General features: G+C 39.6%; 1 long non-coding RNA gene across 1 annotated transcript; it reads right to left on the bottom strand.

Moving 5' to 3' along the window:
- Positions 1-830: 830 nt before the first annotated feature.
- On the bottom strand, positions 831-12,584 carry LOC104407233. Its single transcript, XR_719922.1, has 3 exons — positions 12,268-12,584; positions 12,117-12,175; positions 831-959 (listed from the first exon to the last, which is right to left on the bottom strand). It is a non-coding gene; the product is annotated as an uncharacterized LOC104407233 (long non-coding RNA).
- Positions 12,585-14,176: the final 1,592 nt, after the last annotated feature.

Here is a 14,176-nt window from a genome sequence, read left to right as displayed (position 1 = left end):
CTCACTTTCTATTTTAAAGGCAGAATTTAAATGTTAAAAGCAGTTATGCTGATGTTTCTGATATTAATTTGGCCAAACTGAATGGTGGAAATAGGAGACTAAGCACCATCCAGTATGGCACATATAGATACTGATCAGTTATCCCAGTTACAGACGAAAGAAAGGTTCCTGACAAATATATATTGAGGAAATAACACAGCAGAAAGAAAGGGGCAATGAGAGTACATGGACAGTGCATCACAGCAGTTTACCTCTCGTACTCAATCTTTTTTCCTGTTCCTGCTTTCTGTGATCTGCTGCTGTCCAAATCAGCAAACAGACAGGAGTAGACTTGCTCCTGTCCTGTCATAGGACAGGAAGAGATTGCACGCTGTAAGGTGAATCCTGCTCATTGTACCCATTAATGGGTCATTCTATGTTCTTCCAAGCTGGCAACTATTTTAGCTGGTGCCTCTCTACTGGATTCTGTAAGCTTTCCACAGTTATTTCCTTAAATGCAGTGCCTATGCTGTCCAGGATCAACTCTATTGACAGCATTTTCAAAGCAAGACCAAGCAGATTTCTGGTTTGCACAGACTATTTTCCATAAAAGCCAGACATCTGCCATGTTTGCACACTATAGTTTGGATCAGAATTTGGTGGAAGATTTTGTCAAACGCAAAGAACAGAAGGAAACAAGAAGAACACAGAAGCTTTATGAGCAAAACTCTCATGCAGACTCTGCTGCTATTGCTAAATACATAATTGTTTATACCATGAAATATAAATAATTTAACAACATAGCCTTAAAACTGTGGCAATAAATGCTATATAAGAAGAAAAAGTCACTTACCAGAAACCCCCCCAGACACATACACTGCTATGGTGACTGCCATTGCAAATCCAACTGCTGTCGTCATAGGCCCACCGTGGACTCCTCGACTAAGGACAGCCTGGCCCACACACCCACATCCAAGGGTCTGTATTTTGAAAGAGAAATGTAAAACCATGAGTGTGTCTGTCAAATGCTGGTTAGTTTTCAACTGCTGCTGCTGTCCAGATATAGCTGGAAATGTTGTTAAATATTAAAACAATGCTAGAATTTGAGATTAGTAGCATGTGTGCCATTGTTGCCTTTGCTGCAATGAACATTTCCTCTTCTTCCCCTGCTCTGTGACCAGGAAGAATGTTTACTTGTAAGGACCTCTCTCACTGGAAAAGAGTGCTCAAGTACAATGATGAGATATGGGTCAGAGCTTGGAGCTTAAACAAGATCTCACAGCCTCTACAACAAATCTCCGTATCTGAAAGTGAAGAAGATTCTGCGTGGTAAGTTTTTGTTTCCAGATGGTTATAAGCAATGAAAAAATTACAAGTTACGAAATATCATTCAAAAACCTTTTAATATTTAATGCTGAAACTCTGGAAGGAGACAACTTCCTGGAAATTAGAGTATGTGTTACTGTAGCTGCTTTATCAAAATATTTCACTGGTTCTGCAGCTTGAGCAGTTAACTGAAGTGGGGATACCTGAATAATTCACACTGGAGTATTCTCAGTGGATTTAAACTAGCTTCTGTTTTATGTCAGTTCTCCTCAGAATTAAACTCAGCGACACATTTAAATGTATGCTTAAGATCACGTTTATTGTGTTCTAAAGCTTCTGCTTAGCTTCAAGTGTACATTTAGGTCCTATTAAAGTTGGTAGGAAAGACATTCAGAGTTACAAAAGGCCTTTAGTTTAAGATAATAGACTAGCTGATCATTTTGTGCCAGAAATCAGTTTGTATCTTTGAAAATCTCCTTTTTAAATATATGCTTAAGTGCTTTGTTGAAGGACCCAGCACTATGTGGAAGATACCAAATATCTGTAGTCTGAAAACCTTTGCTGCTTTGCAGCTGTAAGTGATCTGAATTGTACTATTTCTGGGATGGGACTAGATTTATCTTGAACTTTAATCACTTTGAGGTTAAATCGGAGATACATATATTTTATAAATATATATTCCTACTTTGGTACATGGGAATCTGAGTTTTTTTCTTTTTTTCTATAAAATCATTCCATCTTAGTCTGTGCAGTTGCTTTGGTTAATCTCCTTGCTTTGCTTTAGTGTTCTGCCATTACTGCCAAACCACAACAGTTTGTCACCAATGACAGTATCACAAATACTCTTTCTAACTCTGCATGTTTGAATACATAAAATTTAGGTCTTTTAGAAATGCTTATTTTCAGTTGCAAGGCAGTTGCATTCAGAAACCATAAAGTAATGGGAAGATCTCTCCTGCCTTAGAAATGGGCTGTACCAAAAAGGTTTGGTGATTGAGGTTTAACAAGCAAGTCCTGCTACAATAGATATGATTTAAACTGGCAAAAAGAAAATCATATTTTTGTTTCCAAGGGTGTTTCCCCAAGGTTTTAACTAACACCAAAAAGTGACAGAAAAGCTCTCAATAAAATTACTCTCCTAACCAGCAATGCAGACGGAGTTGCTGTTATAAGAGTGCCCCAAGACTGTGTCATATACCCAGGTGCAGCTCTTGCCTTGAGGTTATAATCATGCAAGCAAACAAAGCACTGTCTGGTGCCAAAGCGTTACAGCTGTCAGGTTACGTAAAGGTAGGGTGCTGTTAGATAGCAGTAGTTTATTGGACTGTATAATTGAAAGTTGCAAGATACATTCCAAGCTGCAATTAGCTGCTGTGCAGAGGATGACATATGCTTACACTAGGCATTCTCTCCTTGCTATTAGTATCATATACCTAGCGATTGAAATGGTAAGCACATATACACATACAGATACAAACCCAAGGTGAAATACAGGTTAGTTGTTTGCAGCTGAAATCACATGCTTTTTTCTTTTTTTTTTTTTTTAAACTTCATATGAGACAATCCTGCTCATCATGTATTTATATGTTTAATTAACATGGAAAGAATAGATATACTGGAATTTATAAACTTTAAGATTAGGGCACAAATCTGGAGGAGGTGGAATTAAGTATGCTCTAGCCTTCATTTTCCAGACTTCTCAAAAGGAGTATTGCAGAAATTGCACCAAGCAAGGTTTTGTGAAAGATACTGCTCAGACATGGAGTAAATCCAGTAGGATGGCCTGGGGCCCTGTGTACCCTGGGATGCAGCCTGCATTCAGGCAAGCAGTTAGATCTACAAGCATGCACTTGTGTTGTAAAGTGGCATAGACAGTTTTGCAGATACAAAGAAAAGGACATTCTTTTGAAAGTATTACCCCTTTCCTTAAGGATGTTATAAAAATGAACAGAAATGGGGGAGATAGGTATAAAAAAAGGTAAGGGACAACAACAACATCTGTGTATATCAACTACAAATTCACAAGAAGACGGAAAGAAATAACAGAGGGAGGGTCTGGCCTCCCTTCCCTGATAAGCAGAACTGAGGAGAATCATACACAAACAGCTGTGTAGCACTCTCATGTAATAGCTTCTGCTCTGCATGTCATAGGGAAATATGCAACTACAGATGCTCCATTTTTGTGCTAGACTAGCCTCAGAAAGCTCAGTCTACAAACAAGAAAGCATGCAAGCCAGCTTGAGCAGAGCTGCACTTGCTTCTTGCTTTGTGAATGTTGGTAAGTGACTGCTCATGAGCACTATTGCAGGCCCAGTCAGTGTGTGCCCATTCTGGGATGGGGAAACTGGGAAATGAACCTATAAATCTGAACCATGTGACACTAATATTTTCTCCATCTGCTGTCATTTTAAGGAGAGAAACAAGTTTTCTCATACCTACTGCAGCTAGGTTGACATAAGTGGAAACTGCCACCTAATCATGTAATTACAGGAGCAGCAATTTAATACCCTGTGAATCTTTGCTTGGCTGAGTTAAGACCGACTAGATCATCAAGTTGTAACTAAATATTCTAAGTTTCTAAGCCAAGCTCAGCCATCAGCTGCACCCACACAAACTCATTGAATAAAGCACAAGGAATCGATGGGAATTTAATTTACAGTAGAATATAGCCAGATCTCTTTATCATATATTATGTTACCGGGTTTTCATCTGAGCAGTTGTCTATAGCCTGATCTGCTTGAATTTTCTAGAAGAGCTTCAGTACTGACTTTTGTTCACAAAGTAATGATACTACTGTCATAAAAACCACGTTTGGGTGTGGAATAGCTGTCTGCACATTCCCTGCCAAAAAAACTTGCTTCATAGACGTTAGAGCCTTTTCTTTGTCTTGGGTAACAAGGCCAATGTTAGGAAAGGAAAACAACTGGTCTCCAAGGAGCATAATGTCCTGTTACTCCTTGGAAACTTGCAGAATTTTATCTCTGTCCCATCCATCAGGGCGTCTAAAGATCATTTTGCTTCCATCTGTGCTATTTTCAGGATTTTTGCAAATGCTTGTAATAGCGTTTTTAGTGTAAATAGGATTTCCTGCCAGATTGGAATCCAGAATTTTAGGTAATTTATTTTCCTACATGGCCTATGAAGCTCTAGACATCCTAAAGCAGAATGCTTTAAGGCCCCTTCTTATCAAACAGATCTAGTGGTAGTGAGCACTCATAGCCATACACTTAAATGTTACAGAAGCAGCCAAATCTCCTGCTTTTTAGCAGTGTGGAGACAATGACAAGTGTTTTGTTGTATCTTGTACATCAGCAGCTGTCAAGCTGTGGTGAGGGTACCACAGGTGTCCCTGCAGGCAGATATGGCCTCAGTGGCTGCACAACTGGATGATGCTCTACATGAATGCAAGAACTCGGGGTGCTACGTGGAATACAGAGTCAGCAGTCACCAAAAAAATAAATAATTCTAAGCTGTACAATTTCAATCAGGAAATGCCAGAAAACCAGTTCAGAATTCCCATCTCAGTCAATTTTCAGGACTTCTTCCACCAAGTCACAATTTTGTGAGGATGCCTCTGTTCAGGTAAGGCAGCAACCCTGCCGCGCTCCCACCCGTGTTGTCCTATTGTTCCCCAGACAGGCATTTCCTGCTAGCCCATTGCCTGCTCCCCTTTCAGACCGGACATCCCTGCAGTACTGCTCTGGGTTCTGCTGCATGTGTGTGTGTTCCCTCGCAGTGCTGGGAAGGGCATGGGCTCTTGGCGTCAGTGCAGTGCCTCAGGCTCAAGCTGTGTGCTTGCAGTGAGCGTCCTTCTGCTATCCTGTTTGGAGTCTGCCCTGGTATTTCACTTCTTAGGGAAACCTCCATGACTTCTCCAAGCAGCCAGACTTTTGAGGGCCTATTTAGGCCCTTAAAAGCAGGAATAGAGGTAGGAAGAGTTAGAGAGTTCTTTGGAGATTGTGAGAAAAGATCATTTGCCCTTCAGTGCAGGTAGGAGTCTCTGACCAAAATTGCCCATGAAAGCATTAGAGGTTATTTGTGGTTTACTTTAGCCTTGTACAGTTTCCCCTGCCCCCCATTAACATGTCCATATACAGTTAGTTTGAGTGTTGCCTATGAAAGTAATAAATAAACAAACTTTTCAGATGTGAGGCAGTTACTAAATTAGTGGTGTAGTGCCTTAATTCAGACTGGGCTCCTAAACACTTTCAGTAGGGATGGTAAGGCTAACAGCAGCATGTTGGATGTATGAAAATTTAGGGCATTACCTCTGCACATTCAATTTGCAGGAAACTCATGTTCTTCCAGGACAGAGCAATCTTCACCTAATTTCATGTTTAATATTTACTATCTATTGTTAAATCAGTACTTAAAATTTTTAGGTGTGATTAAAACCACAGCTTACCAGTCATGTAATTGTTAAATACTTTAAAAGCTCATGCCTCTTATTTTATCATTAATTAAATATTTTGGTGGGGATGGGAGGATTTCTGTACATTATGATTTAATCAAACTTGGAGTAATAAAAAAACCCACTATATCTGTTCTCCTGATGATCTCCTGGGATACAACCAATATCCTCTGGGGTTCAAATGGATCTAGGCTTGCTATCTAGTAAAACAAGGGTTTGAAATAAACCCTATCATTTAGTTAATTAAATAGTATAGACATAAGCCTTGAAATTATTGCCATTTTGAAACCATCTTTTTAATGACAGAAAGCATTACTTCTTGGAGACAAGAATGTAAATTCAGTAAGGTTTTGGATGAATTGTGTATATAAACCTTTTAGAACACATAAAGATCAGGCTCTAATTGCTCTGGGAAAAATACAGTGTAAATATTGAGGCACAAACTATGCTGTGGTATATAAGCTGACACTTTCAGATTTTCATTATTGCTTTTGCACATGCAATAGGAGACAAAAGTTTGAAATCACCTAGAGAGAATGCAAAGGTCTGTATTCTCTCATATTTTATTGTGATTGATATTGCACTCTTCAGCCTGAAATGCTAAAATGCTTTTCTTTCCTGAATTATATAGGGAAACAGGTTTGAGTCAGTTTCTTCAGTGGAGATCATTTTTATTTTCTTACGATGTTGTAGAAATTCAGGAGAGAAAGGAAATGAAACATTTCATATAGGGATACAAACTTCCAGGGGTGAAACATGGTCCCTTGCAAAGGGGCTAGGAAGAAATGGCTAGACAAGGGAAGACAATCTTACCTAGTGTCTTGAAAAGAAAAAGAGCCTATTCAAGCGTTGCTTCCCTCCCAGGTTACTCATTTATTCTTGAGTTGAGATGTGCCTCTCTGCTTTGCTTCCTACACCAAGTGAAAGGATTGAAATCTTTCTGAACTCTTAAAATGTGTTTAGTCTCTCTAACAGTGCTTGGGGAATTACCTGTTCTAGTCAGAGAGAGCGGAGGAGCGGGCACTGCAGTTTCTGAGAAAGAAGGTTTTCTGTCTCTTAGGCGTGTAAGGGTATATGTAGCTTGTTTTACTCCTTCCTTTGGGTGCAGGAAACGGGTGGTGGGATGCTGTGCTCATGTGGTTGGAGGTGCACAGTTATGAGTAATTAAAGCCTCAGTATGTTCTCTTCCTAAGCTGTTTTCTGTTGGGGAAAGAGAAGAGCTGAATGCTCTTAACAGCAAAGAAACCTTTGGGTTAGAGGAACTGCGGTGTTTGCGTTGGGTTGGGAGAGCTCACAAAAATTCACTTTTCTCCAGAATGGTTTATTGAACTGTTGAGATCACAAAGATATAAACTCTCTGTATGGCATGAACTGCATTTACTATCATTTATTCTGTTCTCCAACTGTTTGTCAGTTTTTAAAATTATGATATTTATTATCTTTTTTTATCTGGCAAAACCTGAAAAAGCACTCTGTAAATTTGTGTCTAAAACGTAAATACAAGTGCAAGAGGGTTGTTTGTGGTTTTGCACTTGCAGTTGAATGTTGGAAGGATGCAAGTAGGGACTTTTCTCTGAGCCTCAAACTTCAGTCCAATAGATGCAAACTTTCTGGGGTTGGAAGTATCTACAGAAAAAGATCTTGGAAGACTCATTCCAGCATTCTGGAACCCTGTGATTAAATGAGAGCTGAGTGTAGACACTGCTCATTTGTAGCATTATGTAATATTTTAGAAGCTGTTGACTGGCTTATTGAAATACCAATTTAAGTTTAAATAACCTTTTTTGTCTAGTTTTGACAAACTTAAGTTCATTGTCTAAAAGCTAATTATACAGGATTCTGTACTCGAGGCAATTCATTGCTGATGGCAAACAAGGTAGCTGTCAGAAACTACTGCTCTTCAGTTTTCTACCTTAAATGAAACTCGTTGTGAGCCTTTTAATCCTGTACTGTGTCCCTTTCACAAAAACTCAGAACATGGAATTTATCTTTGTTTAAGATTTCTTAGTATTAATTTTGTATTAAACACTAAACACTTACTTAAGGAATCAGTGATCAAAAGCTACATTTGCTTTCATGTAATAATATCATGTAATGGGGATTCTAATGCTATATTACTGTACAGTATTGTAATTAACATGCACTGGAAGGTAAGGCCATAGATATGGAAAAGTCATATAAATTTTAATCTTCTGGACTAAGCAAATCCATGGAATGTCATATTTAAAAGACTTTTCAGGCAACACAAGCTCCATAACAAAGCAGGAGTGATAACTTCCAAAATTAAGTGGTCAGAATAGGAAAACAATATAAAAAGGTTTTGATAAGCAAAAGATAAATAGCCTTCCTTCTCATTAGTCGGATTATTTGCAATATGGGGTGTCATGCATTCGATTCATGCTCATGCCCTGCATCTTTTACACACACACACACACACACACACACACACACAAACATTTGCTTTAGTGGGAGTTTCGCAGGAGGCCCCCCACCTCTGGTTGGAGACTAAGCTTTAGGATAGGAATATTTATACTACCCACTTGTCTTTATATGCTAAATGGAAGCCCGTGTTCTGTTTCAGCAAGGAAGCGTATGCTGTGCTGGGCTCAGGAGACACTGGCTCCTGTGCAGCTCCTTTCTGGGAAACTGTATTTAGTAAGATGCTCTTTAGAGCGACAATGAAATAGGGACTGTCAGGTGAGCAGTAGCTGGTAAAGGAAGCCACATGGCCAATTTGGCATCTCTTTTTTGGAAATGTTCCTATTCAGATACACTTAATGGCATAAGCCAGAGTAAATCCCATTTTGTTTGAGAGCAGTGCAGCCAAATTCCAAAGTGGAAATATTGAGAGAAGGATGATTAAAAGCAGAGAGGCAGCTGGATAGGTGAGTTGCAGATAGGCTCACTGAAAACTCACATAAACCATCTGTCTGATGCAGCACAGCTTCCTGACACCCTTGTGCCTGGCACCCAGATGTTGTCTCCCATAGTAACCCAGAGGAGCCCCAGGCTGTGTCAGAGGCTGGGAAATGTGTGTGTGCACAATCACCCTCAGACACCGTGGAACAAACAGGTGGGTGTTCTCCCACCTCAGGAACCTGTTGCCTACATGTAGCCGAGGGGTACCAGTCCCACAAATTGGTTCCAAACACACTGTATATACATTACACTGTTTCATGGAAAACAGTTGTATTGGTTTCAAATGTTCTTTGAAAACTTTATGGGTAGATTGTTGGGGGTTTTTTTTGCTGATATTTATTCTAAACTACAAATGGTACAATTAAACTTTGCAGGTTGGGGGTTTACCATGTGACAGGTAAATACAAGAAAGGGGCAGAAGTTTACAAATAATCTGCAAATAGAAATATTTGCATAATGTGTGCTCCTTGTTGCCAGTACTGCAAACATAACTTAGTTATGTTAGAGCTGCAGTGCTCCATTTGTTTTACAGAAATCATGTAAGAGGTGGAGCGTAACATTTTGTCAGGTTGAACATTATAAAGTGAACACAGTAACCAAAGTTACATGCAATTTGCATCTGGTTATGGACTGTATATTTTGAGGTTTCTGCCCTGGTTCTTGTTCCAGAGTGTAATTAGGGAAGCTGTGCTGTGCTTGGGGAGGCTTGATACTGAAGAAATACCTGTTCCCCCAGCAGAATATGTCTACGAGTGAAACAGCCTACTCACCAGCAGGATTACCCAAGCAGGTGATAACAGCAGCTGCTCTCTGTACCATCAGATCTACCTGTGCAGCAGGGCACTTCCAAGTTCCTAGGGCTTAGTGTTTCTCACTGAACCCTCAGGGGTTGAAGTCAGGTGCTTTGGTAAGCAGAAAGAAGGTATCACACATGTTATATCTGTATTGTCAGGTTGTGCAGTGCAAGCAGCTGGTTTGGATAACCTGACTGTGGCATCTCAGGAGGGATTACTTGGGAGCATCTTGAGTCTGATCCACTGGACTGAGTATCCATTAATGGTCAGTACATTTGCTGTGATTCTAGATCTTACCTTTCACTTTACTTTCTTCTGAAAAGAATTCAGTTTATGTGCTCTGAGACCATGCTGCAAGGCAAACCACAGCATATTAAATAGGGATGGCCAAGAAATGATATCCAAACTGTATACCCACTGACTTTCTCCAGGCTTGTTGTCTCAGATCTGTTCAAGATTGCAAGCAGAGTCTTTCTCACCCACAGGTGAGGGCTTGAGGTTTGCCTCAAGTAAGTGATTTCACTATCTAGATGTTCTGAAATTAATCTTGCAGTTTCTACATTTTCCAGTTTGGGACAATAATGTTGCAAAGCTAAGAGTTTCCAAAGGTGGTAGTTCAGGCTGTACTCAACATCACAGACCACATACTATTAACATTATGTGATCTGTGATGTTGTTCTCCAGAAAAAAATGGAAATAGGTGATTTGGAGGACAGAACTCCACCCAGCTGATTTCCAGATGTGCTAGGTTAGTGGCAAAATTAGGTATGGTCAGTTAGCACTGACTTCCAGACAGATTCTGTTGGTAATAGAAAGGCTTGTCCCTGCTTTACTCCCTGGCACGGGTATTCCCTGGCATGGGTGCTCCCCACAGGCTTTAAAACCCATCACAGTGACATTAAATGGCTTTCAGCAGAGATCTGAATCAACTGTGCTGTAAGCTCTGAACTCTGGTCTCACTTTCACTTTGTAACAGGAATAAGACATAGTAATAGGATGGTGGAAGAAAGTTACCACTTCTTTTGCACACATGGTATCTGTTTTTCAAGGATTTCTGCCCTCTGACTTACCAGCTGCCTGTTTCATTAGCTCCAGTGTAAGTTAAGGGTTTAATATTTATCTGTTCTTAAAGAGAAACTACTAGCTGACAGAGCCTAATAGCAATAAACAATAGCAGAAAAGTCAGTTCATTCACAGTAAATGTTTTGTACTGTCAGTAACTTGTGCAGTCTAAACATAAACTGAGATACCCAAGCACTGAAAAAATGGCTTTTTAATCCATGTGAGGCTCTTCTCTGTTTTAAGCCAAGGTTGAAACTGGAAAGGCTAAGCCAGAATTGAGAAATTCACATTATCAACAATAACTTTTTAGCTTCATTTTCAACTACATTTGTGTGGTGAATATACTAGAAAATGGGCTCTGGGTTTGCATTTCCTTCTAGTCTTGTGCAGCAGGACATTAAATAATAGCATTTGTGGTCTAATCTGCACTTTAATATGTTTTCTTTACTTGCTTGATTGTATTAATGGAAAGAGGAGTATGGTCTTGTGGCGAGGACAGAGTACTGGAAGTCAGGTGATCTGGGTTATATTCAGAGTTCTGCCGCAGGCTTCCTGTGCAGTCTGCTGAAATCAGATTTGCTAATATATCAAATGAAGATAATGACATTTCCCCTCCTTACCAGGGTGTTGTGACACTTAATTCATTAATGTTTGTAAAGTGCTTTGTTCTCCTTGCTTCTAAATGTGCTTCTTACTGTAATGATGTCTTATGGATGGTATTAAATTTGAGAATAATGTTACTTTAGTGCCTGTGCACTTCAGTTGGCCGAAGTGTAGTAAAGACCATTATTTCCATGTATTTTATGAGGTACTGAAATTTTTTAGATGACTTACTTGAAATTGAGCTAAAATATAGTTACAGTTGTAAAATATGCTATGTCCTATGCCTGCTTCTTTTTTTTTTTTTTTTTTTTTTTCCCCCCCTTTTTCCCTCTCACTAGGAAATATTTAGCAATAAGCAAGAGTGTTTTGTTCAGACTGAAAGGAGGAAGAAAGAGTTTGGCATAAATACTCTAGCTGCTTGACTTCCAGCTCTGCTACTGAGTCTGCTTTCTACCCTGGTAAATCACAGGGTAGAGCTCTGTGTCCCAGTGCAAAATACACAGAAATATTGAGCAAGAAATTAAGTAAAAATAAATCTGAGTATACGAAAATGAGGATTTTTGGTAGTTACCGAAATAGTAGCTGTACTACAGCACCAGGCAACTGCATAATTTATGTAGCACGGTTAAACCAAAAAATAGTTAATTACAAAATCTCTGAGTATTTGGGCAGTGCAACTTCCAAGAAATTCACTACAAATCACACAGCTAAATTTCTGTATTACACAGGAAAATAACTTGGCTGAAATTCTCTTAATGGGAAATACGATGTATTTGTTAAAGCAAATAGAAGTTGTGCACAGAAGTGGAAGTAGAATAAACTGCTGAGTTTTTTCAAAACAAAAGCAAGAGGATTATTAACATTCATTGTGTGTATTTTGATTTTTCACAGTGTGGTAGTTCACTGAAACTCTGCTCATAGATGAAATCAAATGCTTATCAGATAATTTTAATAAATACAGCTATCTGTTTTTAATAGCCAGTGATAATTACATCAAATGAAGAAAGGAATTACAAACTTACCGTAAATAGAAGCAGTTCATTCAAGGCTGTACAGTGTTTGTCAGGCAGTAACCACGCTGCTGGTACAGTACAAGAAAAAGCATGCATATCCCCATACAAGCACTGCCCAACATTAGATTAGTAGGAAGAAAGGAAAGCAACTGACACTTACTATCAGTATAAAAGTTCCCAGGAATTCTGAGAGGGCTTCTTTAACCAAGCTGTTCTTCAAGGCAAATTTCTCCTTTAAACTCCTTTTGCTTTTCCGGCTCATTTTGGCTTCCTCTATTGCTCTGGTGCCCTAGTTACAAACACACACAAATTTTGTTCTGTATTCGTCCCTGCTTCAGCTGAACTTTGACACTTATACATTGAAATACGAGATTTCATGTTGTACAGCCAGTGAAATCATCTGACTGCAGGCATTGACAGAACCAACTCAACATGCCCTAACAATTCATCATGAGTTTTCCATCCTGTGCCTTCTCTGAGTACACTTCTATTTTTACTGGTTAGATAATACCAGTAAGTTCACAACCAGAACTCTTCTTTGTTTCTTGCAGAATGGATTAATCATTACCTTTCCTGCTTTCCGGAAAAAATGAATAAAATGTTGTTCCTGTCACCTTGATCAAAAAGAAAGGCAAAAAGAGAAACCACAACGACAGACACCAAAATATGGTTGAAAATTTCCCTCTGACCTAGATTGGGTTTTAAACCATGCTCTTATTGGCTGCCCAAAACCTTTTCAAGGGGAGGTTGTGAAAGAGTGAATGCTTGTGAGAATGCTGTGCTCTACCCTGTAAACAAAGGCTCCTATCTTGTCACTTCTGAGGGATTTCAATTGCTAACGAGGAATCTTACCTTGGCGTAGTATGTTGAATTTGTATATCCACCCACAACACTCTTTTTGGATTAAATGTCTTGCTCTCTAGTGACCCGTTCTGTTTACAGAAGAGCAATGAGGCAGAATAAATTAGGAACATTTAACAAAATCTCCTTCGGTCCAGTGGCTCCCTATAATGCAGTATAGGCAAGTGAGGCACTGAATGACTATGTCTCCAATATGTTTAGCTTAAAAGTGCATAGACGCTACAGTATGAAGCATGATAATATTATATTTCATGATCTTAAGTTGCTGAATATCTCAAAGAATTGAGCCTGTTGGGGAAGAAAAATACCAACAAAACCACTTTTAATCTCTGAAGTGTCTTGTATGGTTTATCACATGAGGTAGTGACTTGACTGACTTGCCATCTGGGTGATTTGCAAGGTTTTTTGTCGTTTAACTTGACACCAAACCCTTAGCCCAGTTTTGGTAGATTATTTTGGCATGTGTCGTAGATGCTCAGTGCCTTGGTTTCTATGTGTCCTAAGCCTTTTTCACCTTGGTGGTAAATATGTTCAGGTCTGTCAGTACTACTGTCTACTGTGAATAGGATGGAGCTTTACAGGATTGGGCAAATGAGTCACTTCTGTTATTCCATCAGTGTTCTTCCTTGCCTCAAACTAGGACCTGCTGCATGTTCTCTACAGCTGTAGTCACTTTACCACCACCAGTTTCATCCCTTAACCATCCAGTTCATCCCCACCACCCAATTTTAATCCTTAACCACTCTTCTGTGCCCCTCTACTCACCTTTTTCTGCCTTCACGTTTAAATACTGCCCTGCCTTTAGTTGATTGAGAAAACGATGGCTTATGGAAAGCAAAGCTGATGAATTATGAGATGACTCCATCTGTATCAGTGCTGCAAGAGCCAGGTGAGCACCTGTGCAGGAGCAGGCCTGCTCTCTTGCAGGAGTGCTACAGGTCCTGCCTGTAATGCAAGTCAGCGCTTGCACAGACAGCTGGGAGCTGCCTCTGGGAAGCCCCTGAAAATAGCCTGTGTGTATGGTGCTTTGAAAACCTTTACCCTAGACCACTGCAAAACAAAGATATTACTCAGGATGTTAATTGTCCCAGCATGCTAAAGTATATGTTTATTATGTCTGTGAGAGGAGTCTTTCAGAATTATGTATACAGTAGGGCTGAGGGAGGATGCTAGGGAGTGCAGGAATGAGATAAACCACTTCCTCTCTT

The sequence above is a fragment of the Nestor notabilis genome, unplaced genomic scaffold (genome assembly GCF_000696875.1).
Source record: "Nestor notabilis isolate BGI_N333 unplaced genomic scaffold, ASM69687v1 scaffold16326, whole genome shotgun sequence".
NCBI lineage: Eukaryota > Metazoa > Chordata > Aves > Psittaciformes > Psittacidae > Nestor > Nestor notabilis.
Note: the sequence above shows the minus strand (reverse complement) of the source record. Positions and strands in the feature narration are given on the sequence as shown.